Source organism: Hipposideros armiger, unplaced genomic scaffold, assembly GCF_001890085.2.
Source record: "Hipposideros armiger isolate ML-2016 unplaced genomic scaffold, ASM189008v1 scaffold_886, whole genome shotgun sequence".
In the NCBI taxonomy this organism is placed as follows: Eukaryota; Metazoa; Chordata; class Mammalia; order Chiroptera; family Hipposideridae; genus Hipposideros; species Hipposideros armiger.
The window spans coordinates 394,247-413,891 of NW_017732236.1; the positions used below are offsets into that span (position 1 = coordinate 394,247).

The 19,645-nt window shown below is 38.3% G+C and overlaps 1 pseudogene across 1 annotated transcript; it reads right to left on the reverse strand.

The window, feature by feature from the left end:
• Positions 1 to 13,180: 13,180 nt before the first annotated feature.
• On the reverse strand, positions 13,181 to 13,335 carry LOC109374986 (thymosin beta-4 pseudogene; annotated as a pseudogene). The gene has a single exon (XR_002122497.1). The product of XR_002122497.1 is annotated as a thymosin beta-4 pseudogene (transcript).
• Positions 13,336 to 19,645: the final 6,310 nt, after the last annotated feature.

Below are 19,645 nucleotides of genomic sequence, written 5' to 3' on the forward strand. Positions count from 1 at the left end.
ATAAGACCATCGGGAAACAAAAAGATATTTACATTACGATTCATAACAGTAGCAAAATTACAGTTATAGAGTAGCAACGAAAATAATTTTATGATTGGGGGTCACCACAACATGAGGAACTGTATTAAGGGGTCACGGTATTAGGATGGTTGAGAGTCACTGACTTAAAGGATTTACTTTATTAAAAAAATTACAAGCACTATGACCTTGAGCAAGGTTACTTAACCCTTTTGAGTTTCAATGTCCTCACCTATAAAATAGAGATTATAATGACATCTATCTTGGAGCTTTGTGAAGGTTAAATTAGTTAACATATGTACATAATTTTGAATAGGACTCAACACATAGTACTTTATAAATGTTAGCTAGAATGAATAGTAGTAATAATAGTAGCATTGAAGAAGCTGTGGATAAACTGGGGCTCAGTACTGATTAATACTCTTCCCCGAGAATGGAGAAAGACATGTATAGGAAGGAATCCAAGACTGGGAGCCAAGGGGATAAGGATTTGAGTTTGGATTTGCCAGTATATGGGAGTGCAAGCTTTTAATTTAATCCCCCTGAGCCTAGCTGTCCTCATTTCTGACAAGAATGCATTTATACACAAGTTCTTAACATACTAATGTTCACTAGTAGCTTTTATCTGTGATTTAAGTTGCCCCAGGTCCCAAGGTCTAGAAGATCTATCACTAAAAGAAGAATGCCAGATGCTAAATACAATTCTTATTCCTGTGGGTTCACAGGATGTAATTGCTCTCATCCAGACCACAGGACAAGCCACTTGAATACCTTCCTCCTGTGATCACTCCATATTATTTCTTACGATGATCACTGGACCAAAGGCTTTTGGTGAAGACCATTCCTGGACATATGAGGAGAACTCAGATGTCTCCACCCCAGGAATGTGCCATGTCCTACCAGGAACTACCTACCACCTTATGCTCCTGCCTTTGTCTGCCTTGGGGTGTGTCCATTATAAGAGTCTGAATAAATTTTCAGAAAGTAAATGATTGAATATTTTTTGCTAAGTGACATAGATGGGTTAGACCTGAGGTAAAACTCAATTTTCGAGGGGTTTGGGGGACTCTCTCTCTTAAGTCACCAGGTTGCTCTTTTGCCTAAACATCCCTCTCTCTAAGGTTATGAAGTATGTGCCTTATCTTAGGAGTTTCCATTGCAGTGTTAGATTGGCTTAAAAATGAGATAAACCTAAATGAATCCTATATCTAACCCCTTCTTTAGCTTTCAATAGATAGCTATGGGCAGACAGGTGAGATTAAAAAGCCCATTTGTAGGGATAATAAAGGAAATGACTAGATTTAAAATTATACCATTGGTGCAAAAAGGCAAAAAGTTAGAACACTGTAATGATGAAATCCAGCAGTGGAGAGAAAATTTAAGCAAAACTTTGAAAAAATAGAACGAACTATAACACCAGAATGGCACTAGAGACTTGGCTACTATGATCTTACATGCCACCTAATACCTAATTATATGAAATTTCCATACTTAATTTTAGGTTAATCTGATATATAATCTGATATATATATATATATTAGATATATGTATACATATATGTGTACTATGTGTATATATATGTATATATATATGTGTGTGTGTGTGTGTGTGTGTGTGTGTGTGTGTATATATATTATGTATTATAATGCCTTATTTTAACCAGGCTTTCCAATATATATTTCCCATTGGACTTGAGTTGAGAAATAAACATTTTTAATGAGAACATATAGAGCTAAAACTTAGAAATACATTTTATATTTCCCTGAGTTGTTCACAAATGAGTAATACTAAATTTTTCTTATTAACTTATGAAATGTTCAATATTAGAGTCTTCAATTATATTCCCATGAACTTCACAATTATATTTTATTTGTTTTCTTGATATTGTACACTGACATTCAATATGTATTATCACTTTATTTTTTACTTGGCATTTCTTCACTGTTTTATTCTTCTCCTTCATCAGTACTTCAAAATATGAAGATTCATTTTTTTTCTTTCAATAGCATATATTGATTCCTCAGTAGTTAAATAAGTTTCTGGGAATCTTTATATATCAGACATTTTAACTTTTTCTATGTTCTTTGCTTGACAAATTCTAAAATTTGCTTCACCAATTTCTTAAACTTCTAGAGCTTAATAAAGTAGAATAGCATTTTATGAACTCACTGTATTCCTTCAAGTTAATCGATATTAGGAAGTGTATTCAACTGTCAGTAAATAACTTTTCAGACAACAATTATAGAGCACACAGGCAGCTTGTCATTTATCAATGTAAAAAAATGTCTAGAGGAGGAAAAAAGAATATTTAAAGCACCTGAGATTCTGCTCCTGCAACAGACTTTTTTTTGGACACATACCCATTATTTGGGCTTAGTCGTGAAGAGTTTGCATACTTTGTAATAAAACATTGATGCCATTGTACTGTAAGAAATGAGTTCATTCTGTCAGTGGCTTCTCAGCATAATTGCTTCACAGATGACAAAAGATTGATCAAACTATTAACACCATGGTTTATTATCATCTTTTGATGGGAAAGCTTCTGCCACATTAAAAGTAATAATAGAGCATGAGCTCTGAGCAACAGGTTCGCCGGTTCGATTCCCACATGGGCCAGTGAGCTGCGCCTGAGCTGAGCTGCTTCTGAGCTGCCAACAGGTGGCAGGATGGCTCAGCTGGTGAGAGCAAATGCTCCTAACAACAAGGTTGCTGGTTTGACTTCTGCATGGGATGGTGAGCTATGCCCACCAGCAGCTAAGATTGAACACCACACCTTGATCTGAGTGGCCACGAGCTGCTGACGGGTGGCCGGATGGCGCCTGGACTTGGAGCTGAGCTAGGTGCACCCTCCACAACTAAGATTGAAGGACAACAACTTGGCTGTTCCCCTTCTCCAATTCCTCAACACTGTTTCCCTCCCCCAATTCCCCAATAAAATCTTTTTAAAAAGTAATAAAACTATTTTTCCCAAAGAGTAGTATCAGAGTTTGGGGGAAATATTTATTGTGCATGCCTATATTGACAGCTATTTATCTGTCAAACACAGCTCAAAAAGATAAACCAAAATATTTTAAATAACAAATGCAATGAATGAGAAAAATGTTTGGTGACAAAGAGAGCTGAGCAAAATGTGCATGTCTAGTTCCAAGCAACTTCAAGTGCATGTATCATTGATTATGTCCTAGCAGCATCAATTTTGGTCTTAAGGATCACAGCTTTCCATGTATTAGGTTTAACAGCCAGAATATTAGCTTTCTTCTCTTTCCAATGCAACTCATAAAAAGTCCATTATATTTTATATTCTCTCCTCTTTAGAGCAATTGAAGTATGAAAAATTAAGCTCTTCCTTATCAAAACTATATGTCACATTTTAGGTCATAGGAAAAGGATACAAAATGGAATAAAAAAATCACACAATGAACTTCATGAAAAATGACTACAGGATTTCTCTTAGCTCATTGTCGAAGAACCACTTCCTTGTCAACTTAGTTTAACTAAAACCAGGATCTAGATTTTATTTAAGTTCAAAAGGAAGTTCTTTCAAGAAACACTTACTGGTTGCTTACAATATGCCACATACTATTGTTAGTACTACACACACAGAGACATGGACATGCATATAATTTCTCAATTAATCCTCAGAAAAATCTTATTCAGTAGCCATTTTAATTTCCAGCCATTTTAATATTTTTCAATTTTATTTTTACATCATGCTGTCCCCATAAACGCCCCTATTAGTTGTAGTCTAATGGGTTACCATCAAGTTGCTTAATTAGTTTGTATTTCCATTTTAATTTAGCACTCTCAGTTATTGTACTTCCTTCCTCCTTTCCCCCTAAATTCTTGCCTTACACTGTGCTTTACAATCGTGGATGAAAAATGACCCTTCCAGAAAATATTTACGGATCAAGTACTCAGTGCTTAGCACTGTGAAGGAACATTAGAATAGAGTAAGACTTGATCTGGTGATTTGTGGAACCTCAGTAGGGTAAAGAGTCAAAGAAGATACAAGCATACAATAATTATTGTATACTAATTAACCTCTAATTAATCTATGAATCTATGTGTTAAACACTGCAATAAGTACTTTACATGTAAAACTACTAATTCTAATAGCATCCTTACAAGATGGAAATGATAATGATAAATATTCCCAATTTATCAGTGAGGTAACCATGGTGTAAGAAGTTAAGTGACTTTTCCAAAGAAAACAGTTTCTAAGAGACTCAAATTTAAATTCGTGCTCTTAAGGAAATCCCAAATTAAGGCAGTTAGCAACCCCATATATATATATACCTCCCCCCCAAAATATATTTCTTCCAACTTTAATATATAAAAAACTTCTTGGGGATGGAGTTGATATATTCAAATGTCCTGTTTTAATATTTAATGTATTAATATGGTAATGCCTAGGTATATTTAAAATCAACTGTTTTATAGAACAGCATATTCATAAAGAAATGCAGTTTTTCTATTATCACATTTTGGAAAGTAATTTCTGCTGCCACACTTTGATATTATTATTTACATACACACACACACACACACACACACACACACACACACACACATACACACCGGGGGCGGACCAAAAAATGTATACAAGTGGACACTTTGGTCAACGTTGCTCAAGCAGTAGTTCACCATAATCAGAAGCGTCTGGACGCTGATGGTAACCACTTTGAGCAACTCTTGTAACTGCAGAAGTCAAATGTGACTTGTATTCATCTTTTGTTATTGGTATATACTGAGTATTATAATTTTAATAGTTTTTCTTTCTTAAAACGTGTATACATTTTTTTGGCACCTTCTCTCTCTATATATAAAATATGGAATATTATTCAGCCATGAAAAGGAAGGAAATCCCGCCATTTGCAACAACCTGGATGGATCTTGAAGACATTATGCTAAGTGAGATAAGTCAGATAGAGAAAGGCTAATACTGTATGATATCACTTATATGTGGAATCTTAAAATGTTGAACTCGTAAAAACACAGTAAAATGGTGGTTACCAGGGGCTGGCAGGTGGGGGGATAGGAGAAATGTTGTTTAAGAGTAGGAACTTGCAACTAGCAGACAAATAAGTCCGGGAGATCTAATCCACAGTATAATAAATATACACAACAATATTGTATTATCATCATCAAACTTGCTAAGAGACTAGATCTTAATTATTTCCACCACAAAAAAGAAACAATAATTATGTGACATGACAGAGATGCAAACAATCGTTACAATAGCAATCGTATTACAATATACAAATGTATCAAATAAAATTTTTTTTAATTTTAAAAATAAATTTCTAATCGCAGGGAAGAGAGGGAAAATACTAAGAAATTCCATGAACATTCAGATTTCTGAGGCTAATATAACAGAATCAGGAATGCCAAATCTAAAGTTTGTAGTAGAAAAAAATGCCAGAAGTTCTCATTGAATTTATCACCAGAAGTTCTCACTGAATTTATCACTTAGTAGCTGAAGAGACAAATCAATAAAATGCAAAATAAATTTTGGGTGACCTCTTTTTCCTTAAATATAAATGATGAACAATTAGATCTGTCTGACATGTTAGAATAGCTGGATGTTAGATTACTTGGCTGCTAATACAGAGTAGTAATAACACGAAAGAAATTAAAAAATTTAAATAAAATAAATTCTAAAACTAGGGCCAAAAAAATGTTATGAATTCCCACTAATGTTTTTTGAAAGTCATAAAACCTTCAAAATAATCAGCAATGTCTGTGTATATGTATAAAATAATTCAAAGCAGGATCTCTAAGAGTCATTTGCATACCCGTGTTCATGGCAGCACTTTTCACAATAATGAAGAGGTGGAAGCAACCCAAATGTCTATCAGCGGGTGAATGGCTAAACAAGATGTAGTGTCTTCATACAATGGAATAGTATTCAACCTTAAAAAAAAAGGAAGTCCCATCATACATCACATGCTACAACATCGATGAACCTTGAGGACATATACTAAGTGAAATAAGTCAGTCACTAAAAGACAAAAGCTGTGTGATTCCACTCATATGAGGTATCTAAAGTAGTCACACTCATAGAAACAAAAAAGCAGAATGGTGCTTACCAAGGGCTGGAGGGAGGAGAAAATGGGGAGTTGGCATTCAATGGGTATAGAGTCTCAGTTTTGCAAGATGAAAAGGTTCCAGAGATCTGTGCACAATGCAAATGTATTTAATACTACTAAAATGTACTCTTAAATATGGGTAAGATGGTAAATTTTATGTTATCTGGGTTTTCTTTTTTCCTATAGTTTAAAAAAAGATCAGCCATGGATTTGGTTCACCACAGTTACCGTAATGAAAAAAAATAAGGATTTTGTGATAGATCAAAACTGGATCTGAGCCCTGGCTCTACCATGTTCTAGTATTGTGACCCCAAAAACACTGTATAAACTTTCTGTGCCTATGATACTGTCTGTAAAATGGAGACACGTAACAGCCGAGACCCAGAAGAGAGATTGCCCAGAATTCTGTTCTATCTCGGTCACTTACTTTTTATGGCTTTGTGACATTTACTTAAGCATTCTAAGCCTCAGTTGTCTAATGTGCAAAATAAGGATAATAACATGATTTTTTCTTCATGAGGATAAAATGAGAATGTATTAGTAACATATCACAATGTGTCAGGTATATCATATTCATTCATTAAACAAGTACAGTTGACCCTTGAACAACATGAGTTTGAACTGTGTGGGTCCACTTACATGTGGATTTTTTTCAATAAATACTATAAATGTATTTTCCCTTCCTTATGATTTTCTTAATAACATTTTCTTTTGTCTAGCTTACTTTATTATAAGAATGCATCATATATATATATATATATATATAAAACAAAATATGCATTAATTGACTCTTTATGTTATTGGTAAGGTTTCCAGTTAACAGTAGTCTATTAGTAGTTAAGTTTTATGTAGATTTTTAGCTATGCACGTGGGGGTGGCGGTAGGGGGGGAGGGGGGAAAGGAGATGGCACCTCTAACTCCTGCGATGGTCAAGGGTCAGCTGTATTTATTAAATACCCAATATGTGCCAGGCATTGTTTTAGGTGCTGAGCATAAAGCAATGACTTGCGTTGTGCTACAGAGCTTAAGAAAGGAATAAAGCAATATGTAAGGAAAACCAATGTTGGTAAGTGCAATGGGGAAACAAAATGTAAGGTAAAGGAACAGGGAGCATGCAGCTGGTGGTGAGAGAGTGTGGCTGCTTCAAGCAGTTTGATCACTGCGGGCAGGCTTCTCTCTCAGGTGACATTTATGCAGAGTCCTGAACAAAGTGAGGGAATAAACCATAGGCATTCCTGGCAGCTGTGCAAAGGGCTTGAGGGTGAAGTAGGCTTGGCAAGATCCAGGAACAGGAAGGAGGACCGTGTAACAGCAGCAGTGAGTGAGGGGGAGAGTGGTAGGAGATGAAATGAAAGGCGCAGCAGGGCCTCAGAATCCATTGTTAAGGACTTTGATTTTGACATTGAGTGAGATGCAGAGATGTTGGAAGGTTTTGAGCAGGAGTTACATAAACTGACATGCGTTTAAAGAATCATTGTGGCCTCCGTGTTGAATGCATCTTACAAGGCATTGGTAGTGGCAGGGACTTGATTTAAAAAACAAGCAAACAACCAAAAAACCAGTAGCTGCAGTTGATACTATATTTTACTTAATTATTCATATGTCTTAGCATTACAGTAGTACAAGCATGAAATGTCCAGTAACACCATGTTGAAAGTTCCAGCTTGCACAGAAGACCAGAGGCAGTAAATGCAGAGTCGATGTGGACAGAAAAACCAGCCAGTGCTGTAATGACTTATTCTTTGCACTGGGCTTGACTCCGAGGGCTTCTCCTCTGGGCAGAAGGGGAAATTGTGTGCAATAAAGAAGGGCCCTGAATACCAGCTGGATAAATGCACTGACCTGGCATTACAGCCTGAAGTCTTGAGCTAAAAGAGCTAAAAGACGTCAAGCCTCAAAGGCAGGAAACAGTGAATGGAAGCTGCCCTGTACCTTCCAAGGGGGCTGATTTCCCACCCACCCCCTTCTGTGCTGTGGCAGGCTTAAGGGAACACTAATGAAAGGTGGTAATATCTGTCTGGTATTTGACTTAGGAAAATTGTTCTTCTTCTCCATTTTTCTTCAGCTACCAGTGAAAAAGCATTACAATTTTCCCCTTGATGAATAAATAACAAAAAAGCACAATGAAACACTCTACCTGTATTTTCCCCATTTTTTAAAACTCAAACTTGTCAAGCAGTCAGTTCCTGCTGAGCAACCCATATGTTCCCTTCTAACTCACAGTGACAGCCGGAGTCTGTACAGTGATCTCTGAGGCCCTACATGATGCCTTTCACTTTCTCCCCGGGTTCTTTCCTGACAGCATCGCCTCCTTCCCTCCCTCTCCAGCTCTCTGCCCCAGCCACACTGGCCTCCTTCCTGTCACCCAAACACACCGGGTATACTGGGCTGAATAGGGGTCCTCAAAGAGATATGTCCCTTGTGACCTGTAAATATGGTCTCATTTGGGGAAAAAGCTTCTTTGAAGATGTAATTAAGTGAAAGATCTTGAGATGAGATCATTCTGGATTATCCAGGTGGTCCCTAAATCAATGACAAGTGTCCTTATAAATTACAGAAGAGGAGACACAAATATACAGAGAAAGCCAAGCCGGAGAGAGAGACACAGAGGAGAAGGTCACACGAAGAAGATTAGAGTGATGCAACCACAAGCAAGGAGCACCTCCAGCCACCAGAAGATGTAGCAGGAAAGGAAGGATTCTCATCTAGAGCCTTTGGAGGGACTATAGCCCTTTCCACAGCTTGATTCCAGACTTCTGGCCTCCAGAACTGTGAGAAAATATATTTTCTGTTGTTTTAAGCCATCCAGTTTGTGGTAATTTGTTCCAGTACTCACAGGAAGCTAATACAATAGACAGTCTCCTGTCTTAGGGCCTTTGGACTTGCTGTTTCCTCTGCCTGAACCAATCTCCCCAGATATTTGCATGACTATCTCCATCAATTCCTTCAATCCTTTGTTCAAATGTCATCTTCTCAATGAGGTCTTCTCTGACTACCATGTTTGAAAGTGCAACGTGCCTGATACTCCCTATCCCCCTTCCCAGCATTATTTTTTCAGAGCCACCTCTTCATATATAATTTGCTACTTGAATTTTTATTACCTGTTGTATTCACTTATTAGGGATGCCATAACAAATACCACAAACTCGGTGGCTTATAACAACAAAGTTCAAAATCAAATGTCAGCAGGGCCATGCTCCCACTGAAAGCTCTAGGGGAGGATCCTTCCTTGGCTCTTCCTAGCTTCTGGTGGTTGCTGGTAATTCTTGGCAATCCTTGGCTTGAATGCACTCCAACCTCTGCCTCTGTTGTCACACGGCATTCTCTGGTCTGGTGTTTGCATCCAAATTTCCCTCTTCTCATAAGGACACCAGTCACTGGATGAGGGCCCGCCCAAATCCAGTACTACCTTGTTTTAACTTGATTACATCTACTAAGAATCTACTTCCAAATAAGAAAGTAGGGGGTATTAGGACTACAATATATCTTTTTGGGAATACAATTCAACTCACAATACCTGCCTCCCTCCACTAGATTGTAAGCTCCATCAGAGCAGGGATTCTTGACTATGAACCTACAGCAGTGCCAGCCATGAAACAGACACTCAATAAATATTTGTTGAAAGGACAAGTGAAGAAACCTGTGCTAATGAAATCAGAATGTCTTGTGAGATATAGTCAAATTAGTTAGCTATAGATAAAAATTTGCAAGTTCTTAGAAAGATATATATGCTATGATATGCACATCTACACCCATAAAAATATCCAGTGTATTGACTAATTCATGGAATATATTTCTAAAGGAAATATATTACCTTCCCAAAGTAGTCAATGTCACTTATTTGTTTCCAAGCCTCTTATTTTAGGTAAGCAATAAGTTTTTCTTGATTTCATGTCACTAATAAATCTTTAGTCTGTAGTTCTCTGCATTCTGCTACTTTATCTCAAATGAAAGAACCAGTTAATCGGATTTGATCTATTGGTAAAAAGTTCAGCATCAAAACAGATGAATACCACATTTTAATTGCAATATGAGGTTTCCAGGTACAAAAGAGTGTTCTCTCTCTGGCGCTTATTGAGCACTTCACAGTATTAATGTAGTTTCAGAAAAAAACTCTTTAAAAGGTAAATAATTTAAGAGCAAGGGCTTGAGTTTTATTATTGGCAATGTTCATGGTTCATGCTTTAAGTGAAAGCCATTGATGACATCATTATTCAAAGTAGAATCAGTTAAGAAGGCTTCTATGGGTCTGTATAGCTACTGTAAGACACCACTGCCGACCTCTTGAAAAGAGTGACTATTCAAGTCAGTCACCAACTGAGTCCTGATTTTCACCACAGCAGAATAGAAGGGCTTTACTCCTGCATCAACACGCTTCTTTTAATGAGTGTGAGTTGTGATCTTTTCCTTCTATAAAACTAAACTCAACATAAGGAAGAAAAGTAATGTAGTAGGTCTTTTCAAATGTCATTTTTAAAATACACTTTTGTCAATATGGATGCTTGGTGCATTATTATGAAATACTAAAATATCCTACTGAGGCTTTCTTTTTCCTAGCTTACTATGCTCTTTTGCTGGTGAAGCAGCAGCAGCGCCATCTTCTGGAATAAACGGAATGAGAAATAATTATGGTGTTTATGAAAAACAGAGTCCAGAGAAATAAATAGATCATGTACATGGACACAGCAAAATGAAAAGCCTGAAAATAAATCTTAGTTGTTAATAATTACTGAAGAAATTAACATGGAATCAATTTCTGACATCAGCAAGCAACTGCATAAGGGCAGCAAACCTTTCTTCCAGCAGCAAGGCTGTGTGGGTAGCTTATGCCATTGTGTTTTTTTTAAACGTATAAAATACACCCAAAAATGACACACAACTTGAGGAAAAACCATGTTCTGCAAATTATCTTGAAAAAAAGTCAATCATGAGATCCCACTAGATTCAAACTGCTTTGCTGTAGGAAAGTGGGAAAGATGGATAAAAAAAATTGAAATATTCTTTCTTCCTGCCCTAAAGATGCATATATTATAAAATGGAAAAAGAAGCCCACACAAGAAAATTGCCGCAGCAGACCATACAGAGAGTCACTAAACTGTAGAGCCAAGTTGTATCGGGGAATAAGTTAGTCAAGGCACCAATCAGAGCGAGCACTGAAACCATCCCTGGGAAATTAAGGTTATGAAGAAAGAAGTGATAATTTCTGAGAGAGTGCTACACGTGGCTAAATAGGATACTTGGATTTGGGGATGGGAGAGGAGCCTCCTGGGGTGGGTCAAAGGTTGTGAAACCTTCACAAAGGGCATAGTCAGTGTGGTAGACAGAATCCTAAAATTCTAGGCCCCTGATGCACGCTCCCCTTCTCCCAGTTATTAAATCAAACACTAATCTGGAAAGGAATTTTGCAGCGAGTTGATCTTAAGATACTGAGAGCATCAAGGTGGGCCTGATTTAATCAGACAAGCCCTTTAAAAGCACAGAATTTGCTTTGGCTGGTTGTGGAGGAAGAAGTCAGAGATCCAAAGTGCCCTTGCTGGCTTGAGGATGAAGGAGGCCACATGCCAAGGAACATTGGTGGCCTCCAGAGCTGAGAGTGGCCTCTGCTGACAGCCCGTAAGAGAATGGGGACCTCAGTCCTACAACTGTGAGGAACTGACTTCTGCCATCAAGAGTGCACTTGTAAGTGGATTTTTTGCCAATGTCTCCAAATAAGAATTCAGCGTGGTGGACACCCAGGTTCCAACCTGTGACAGCCTGAGCTGAGAACTGTGCCATGCTATACAGGACCCATATGATTGTGAGGTAATAAGTGAGTGTTGTTTTAAACCACTAAGTTTGTCACAATTTATTATTTAGCAATAGAAAATTAATAGATACACTTAAAATTGCTTTCTCAGGAACGTATTTCCTGTAACCATCCAGCTTTTTTATTTGCTGAGGGGTTATATAATTTGCCATTATCCTCTTATAATGCTTAGTTTCACTTTTTTGTGTGTGTAATTTTTAAAGATTTTTATTAAAATAGAGCTGATATACAATATTATATTAGCTTCAGGTGTATATCATAGTTATTCAACAGTACCCACCTGGCACTATACAAAGTTATTACATTATTAGAGTCCCTATGCTGAAGAAAAGATCACAATGATAAGTCTAGCAACCATCTGACACTGCACCACGCTATCACAATATTATAGATTTTCCCCCCTTTTAAAATTTTTCTATTAGAGTTGACATTCAATATTATTTTATATTAGGTTCAAGTGTATAGCGTAGTGGTTAGACATTTATATGTATAACTTAGGAAAGTGATCCCTGAACTAGTACCACATGGCACTACATATAGTTATTACCATATTATTGATTATATTCCCTATGCTTTACATTTCATGACTACTTTTTTTTAGCTTTATTGGAGAACAGTGTGTTTTTTCAGGACCTATCAGCTTCAAGTCAAGTTGTTGTCCTTCAATCTTAGTTGTGGAGGGCGCAGCTCAGCTCCAAGTCCAGTCGCCGTTTTCAGTCTAGTTATGGGGGGGTGGGGGCGCAGCCCACCATCCCATGTGGGAGTCGAACCGACAACCTTGTTGTTAAGAGCACCCGCTCTAACCACCGAAGCCAACCGGCTGCCCCACATGACTATTTTGTAACTACCAATGTGTACTTTTTTTCAGGTTTTAAAACTTTTATATGCATTATTTAAAAAATTGTGCATTCTAATAATTAAAATCATTTTAACAAAAAAGAAAAAATGGTACTCTGGTTAAACTGCATTTTACAGCCTGCAGGACACCTTGGACCAGCTTGGGTTTCACTCTAGATTTCACTGTCATCCCACCCAACTTCTGCCTTCACCAACATGCAAGTTCTTTTCCTTCCCTGCTAGCCAGCCAGGCAGATGGGAGAGGCAGGTGTGGCCTGCGTTGTCAGTTCTCTGATGTGAAAAGGGGCAGCATGGTCATTTTAAACTTGATCCAACCTTTTTGCATCTTACAAAGTTAAACAGCTAAAAGAAATAAATAAGAAGGCAATGATTGTGGAACATACAATGCATACTGGAGGTGCACGCCTCATTACGATTCACCTGCTTTCTTCTCCTGTTCAATCGTTTCTTTTGAAGGCAGTGGATTTTTCTCTTGCGTTTCTGTCTTCTTCAATTTCGACTTATCGAATTTCTCAATCTCAGCCATATCGGGTTTGTCAGACATGGTTGCAAAGGAAGCAGAGCGAGGCGCAAAAACACGTGGAATCCGATCTGCTCAACGGCGGTTATGGAGTCCCAATTTATATTTCTTAATCCCTTTACCTTTTACACCCTGTCTTCAACCCCCCTCCCATCTATCACCCCAATAGATCTAGTACCCATCTGACACCATACATAGTTAGTACAATATTATTGACTATACATTCCTTATGCTATACCCTACATCCCCATGACTACTGTATAACAACCAATTTGTATTTCTTAATCCCTACTCCTTTCACCCCCCGCAAGCACCCCTTCCATCTGGCAACCATCAAAATGTTCTCTGTATCTATAAATTTTTTTCTATTTTGTTTGTTTGTTTATTTTGTTCTTTAGATTCCACTTATAAGTGAAATCATGACATTTGTCTTTCACTGTCTGACTTACTACACTCAGCACAATACCCTTTAGGTCCATCCTTGTTGTTGCAGAGGCAAGATTTCATTTTTTTCTTACAGCTGAGTAATAGTCCACTGTACATATGCACCACCTTTTCTTTATCCATTCATCCATTCAGGGACACCCAGGTTGTCTTTATATCTTGGCTTATGTAAATAATGCTGCAATGAACATATGGATGAGCACATTCCCTCAAAGTAGCATTTTGAGTTTGTTCAGATAAATACCCAGAAATGGGATTACTGGGTCCTTCTTTGTCTCTTGCTATAGCCTTTGTTTTAAAGTCTATTTTGTCTGGTGTAAGTATTGCTACTCCAGCTGTTTGTTTGTTTCCATTTCCATGAAATATCTTTTTCCATCCCTTTACCTTCAGTCTGTGTGTCTTTTGAGCTGAAGTGCATCTCTTGTAGGCAGCATATGTAAGGGTCTTGTTTTCTTATCTGTTCAGCCCCCCCCCGTCTTTTGATTGGAGGATTTAATCCATTTTCACTGAAAGTAATTGTTGATAGGTATGTAGCTTTTGCCATTTTATTATTCATATTTTTTATTTTCACCTTAAAGAAGTCCCTCTAAGATTCCTTGTATTACTGGTTTGGTGGTGAGGAACTCCTTTAGCTTTTTCTTGTCTGGGAAGCTCTCTATCTGTCCTTCAATTCTAAATAGCTTTGCTGGGTAGAGTAATCTTGGTTGTAGGAGTTTCACTTTTAAATAAATATTTTGGGACACATTAATAGATTAATGCCTTGTCAGGCACCAACTTACCAGCTTTCTGAGCGAGCCTACATCATTCACTCACACTCAGGTGCCTTCATGTCTGCCGGTAATGGGGAGTGAAAATCAAAATATGGAACAGCTGGTATTGCATAGGCATGGACCAATCATTCAGATGCCCGATCTATCAGAAAGGCTGCTAGCTGGTTACCATACTGGCACTGGCAGAATATCACCTCTGCTAAAAACTGTTTTCCTGGCAGGAAATAAGCTAGAACAATGGAGTGAAAATGGTATATCATCTTGGGAGGCAGGAAACAAGATAGCTGTGCAAAGCTTATTTTATCTAAGAGTCACCCCTCCTTAGCTTTTTGGATGTGCAGTTCTCACTCTCAATAGCTTCATCCCTAAAGTTGTCAGATTTAGGCAAACAAAATAACATGGCACTGAGTTAAGTTTGAATTTTAGATTATCAATGAATCATTACTTAATATACCAGAGTGTCCAAAAAAATGTATACACATGACTGTATTCATCTTGGTATATACTATTACAATTTTAATACAGGTTTTCCCTTACTTAATATGTGTATACATTGTTTTGGCACCCTCTCTCCATATGGGTCAAAAATATTGCACGGACCCAATGTAGACAGGTTTACCCCCAGCCAATCACTAAATATTGCATGAGACATATTTATACAGAAAAAATATTATCTGAAATTCACATTTAACTGAACATTCCATATTTTGTTGGCCAACTCTATTCATCTTTGTCTTCTCTTCCTTCTTACACAAATCATTTTTTTTACCTAAAAGAGATCTAAGTGTTAGGTCCTTCTCTCTACCAAGATATATTACAATAACAACCCACATCTTCCCCCATCCCTGTACCTGGGCACCGTAACTTTGTAGATCATCCTCATAGAGAGTGTATTTCCCTACCAATTGACTTTGACTTCAGCCATGTCACTTGCTTTGACCAATAGAACAGGGGAGATATGACAGTGTGCCATTTCCAAGCTTGAGCAGTAAGTAGCCTTGTGGGTGTCTCCATTTGCCCCCTTGCTTCACTTTGAGTCCCAGGAGGATGATGCAGCCACCCCAGCTGGGCCCAATCTAGCCCAGTTTATTCACAGCCAATCACTAGACTCATGAATGAAATGCAAGCATACCTCAGAGATACTGCAGGTTTGGGTCCAGACCACTTTATGAGTGGGTATCGCAATAAAGCAAGGCATAATCTTTTTGCTGTTGAAGGCTCTTGCCTTCAATTTGTAAAGAAATGCAACGTCTGTGAAGTGCGATAAAGCAAAGGACAATAAAACAAGGTATGCCTGTAAATGCATATTGTTGTTTGCCTGGGAGATTTTGTGGTTGCTTGTTACACAGGGCTATTGTTATCATAAGTAACTCACCCTTCCCTTCCCACTTCATGGGTATAGGTGTTTAAAGAAAAGTTCAATAACCACAAGACTGGCTGGTTTTAGGAAGCCACAAAAGGAAGAAAAGAAAATCAATCCCTCCCTATGCATGTAAGAATAAATTATACTACCCCTTTGGCTCCTTCAGGTGCTTTGGGAGAATCCCAGTTAAAGCACGAAGAAAAAGGAAACCGATTGAACTTCATGCTAATGCTTCAAGAGTTATTGTCTTGTCATTTCCCTGTTTTAGTTCAAACTGGCATGCTGAGCTTTATTGAGAATTACAGTGTTGGTAGAAAGGATTTGATAAAGCTTGTGTAGCATTACTTTCCTTGAATTCCAGGCTTTTTTTTTTCTTTTTACCTGGTGTCTATCTGAATCAAGCAATTCTGATTTTCTGTATTCACCTAAGGATTAGAGCAAAATAACTTTATTAAAGGCCAATGAACTGTAGTTCAATTCTCCCATGCACAGATATATTTTCCTATGTATGTGAAGGCTTTAACATACATAAACACCCCCACAGTTTGATTTCTTTTACAGTACACTTTCTAAGAGAGTGTGTAGTTGAGCATTTATTTTTGATATGATTGATACTGTAGCAGATACTCAGTAAATCTCTATGCCACACAGCCTTTCAATTACAGATTGAAGTAATAGCTTGTACAGGTTCATTTGACTTTTATGACACAGAATACATAAACTGTGAATCTAACTGGCTGGCTCAAAGACTGATAATGGAATATTGGTCCATGTATTTCTGGTGTGTCACCTCTCCAAGTTCATCTGGATATCATCACCCAAAGTATCTTGGAAGCTGGTTTATGCAGCATTCTATCAACTGGACATCTCTATTAACCAGCACTTCTTCTCTATGCCATGGTAATGATTGCTGCATATCTCACAAGACCCGAAAATGCCTCCTCGCCAGTAATATTAAATTATATCCAGTGTAGTTTTTGTGCTGCACATATGTTACTGAACTTCAGTGTCCCTAACACTGGAGATCATGCATGGTGCATACAGCAGCATTCAATTTGCTTAATTAGGACAAGCTGGTCTTTGTTTCATCCTATGGATAACAGAGTTTACTGAGGCTACATTGTGTCAAAGGAACATTTATATTTGCTCCCAGGAAAGAAAGATCTACTGCCCTCTGGGGAGTCCTCACAAGCATGAGTGCAGCTGATAGGCCTGATATACATCAAGGACATTAGGATCATCTTAAAGGAATGCTTTGCTTCTTAAGTTTGGTCTGCAGGGCAGCAGTATCAGTATCATGTGGAAGTTGGTAAAAATGCAGGAGTTCAGGCTCACCTGAGACCTACTGAATCTGAATTTTATCAAGATCCCCAGATGATTCCCGTGAACATTAGCATTCAAGAAGTACAGCTCGGTACATATTACCATCCTGCCATCACTACAAGCAGCAAGACGCACTCTAGGATTTCCAGCTGGACACTTAGGTAAGGTACCCAACTCTTCTGATGCTGAAATTCCCTGATGAAATGAGCTTCCCACAGCCCATGTCTCCAAGTTATGAATACTAAATAACGTCGTACATCTTAAAGCCATAAAGGACCTATAATGTTAGCTCTTGCTACTTTTGTTTTGTTTCCTTGCTATTATTCAGTGAGTGTGTCCTCACTTTTTTATTTCTGGTGGAGTGTTCAAAAAGAATCATAATGATAGCTACAATTGATTAAGTGCTTGTCATGTGCCAAGTGCTCTTCTAGTCCTTTACATGACAAACCCAAGATGTAGAGTTTACTGCCTCCATTGTACAGGAGAGAGAACTAAGACATGACTCAAACCCAAGCAATGTTCTCCAGAGCCATTGCCTTTGGCCCTACCCCCAAATTGCTGCTCATTTTGATACGCTTAAGAAATATTTTGTATGTCAGTCCAACTTATGCTTGGCCTATCTATGTGTTCTCTTATGTGTTATCTGGCATGCACATTGAAAATATCAATATGAAGCCTCTACCTTAGAGATACAGATGCAATAGATCTGGGGTCAGGCCTAGGAATTGATATTTTTAAGAAGCACCCAGGGGACTTCTGTGATCTCTCAGGTTCTAAAAATACTGTTCTAAATTAGGGTCCCCTATTCAGAACCAGCTGTGCTTGCAAGGTTACAGCGCACTGGTAGCCTCATTAATGTCGATGCCATCTCCATACACATATTTTAAGAACCCAGCCCACAAAGGGCAAAGCCCAGCTCTTATTTGGCTTGCTGCGGAGCTTCATTAGCTCTCACGTTTTCCTTGTAACACAGGCCAGGGTGGACGTAGCCTCATCTGCCTTTTAAATGAACTGAAGCCACCAAGACACATCTGAGCCAATTGTCTGTCCTTTCTCACACAGATGCTGGGAAAGGATGTGCTCATACTAAGACAGCTCTCTCCCATTTCCTTTATTATTCCGTCTTCCCCACCATGGAATACAATTGAAATCAAATTGCGTGTTCAGCTTTATTCCTGGCATACCCTTTGGTGCTCAGGTTCCCAAACTATGTTTGTACCTGAGCAGATAGCAATCTCATTCCACAACATAGGACTTTCTATATCTGAACCTACATTATAGTTTCAGTTCCCAGTCTGCCATTAGATAGAAATTGAAATGCCAGGAAATTCCCCAAAGGTAGGTGGCCTGCATAGTGACAAGGTGTTGAGGTGGGTGCAGTAAGTATCTCATGGTTTCTACTGTGAGGTCCAAATTGTCATCATTTTGATCATTGTGTGTGTGTGTGTGTGTGTGTGTGTTCTTTCTACACTAATCACTGTTTGAACCCCTTGTCACAACCACAAGGCCTCTTCAGATGCCATCTACACACACACACACACACACACACACACTCTAAGAACCTCGCCCATGCTGTCTGTGCCAGGTTCATATTCTGGCACATGGAACATATTCTGCAGCTCTTGCCCTGCACTGAGCACCAGAAAACTGTGACAGGTCTCCAATCTACCATCTATACCACACAGCTATGTCTCTTGCTTTCCTATGCTCTCTCCAGGAAAGGGAGGATATAGACATGAACAGCAAGTGTCCTCTGTTCTTGGATGTCACAATCTACTCAAGATTTTAGTGAAAAGTAGGGATCAGTAGTTCCCAAGGCCCCTTCCTGTGGAACCCCAAACCAAGATTTTTTTGCCACCCCTCTGACTCTCCCTGCCTCATTTTGGGCATCTATCTACTTTTGAGTGGAGGAAGACTTGTCTATATGACTTACTAATGTTTCTAAAACGTTTGTTTACGCCCTGGATTTCTTCATTCCCTCTAAAATTTAAGCTTTTCGAATCCAAACACCAAACAGCTGACTTCTGCTGTCTGCTATGATTACAGCTAGTCATTTAACCTAACTGTCCAAACACAGGAGAATGTAAGGATAGGATAAAATACAAGGGAACAAAGCATAGGCTGACATTTTGAACATGTTATTCTGCTACACAATTATTTTTGAAGTATTAAGGCATTGCATATCCTCCTCAACCCATGACCAGCCACAGTGAAAGAAGCAGTAGCGACATGACATGGGACATAGAAATTGCATGATCAAATCAAATGAGGATGCAACATCCACAACTTCAAACAAACTCTACCATGCCACTCATTATTTAATTTTTCCTTCTGAAAAAAAAAGATGAAGCATCCCTTTTTGATATCCTTGATTAGGTTGCTAACAAAGAACTGCTAATTTGACCCAAATTTGAGAAGCACATACACATGACACAGAATAGGGAACATGAAGGG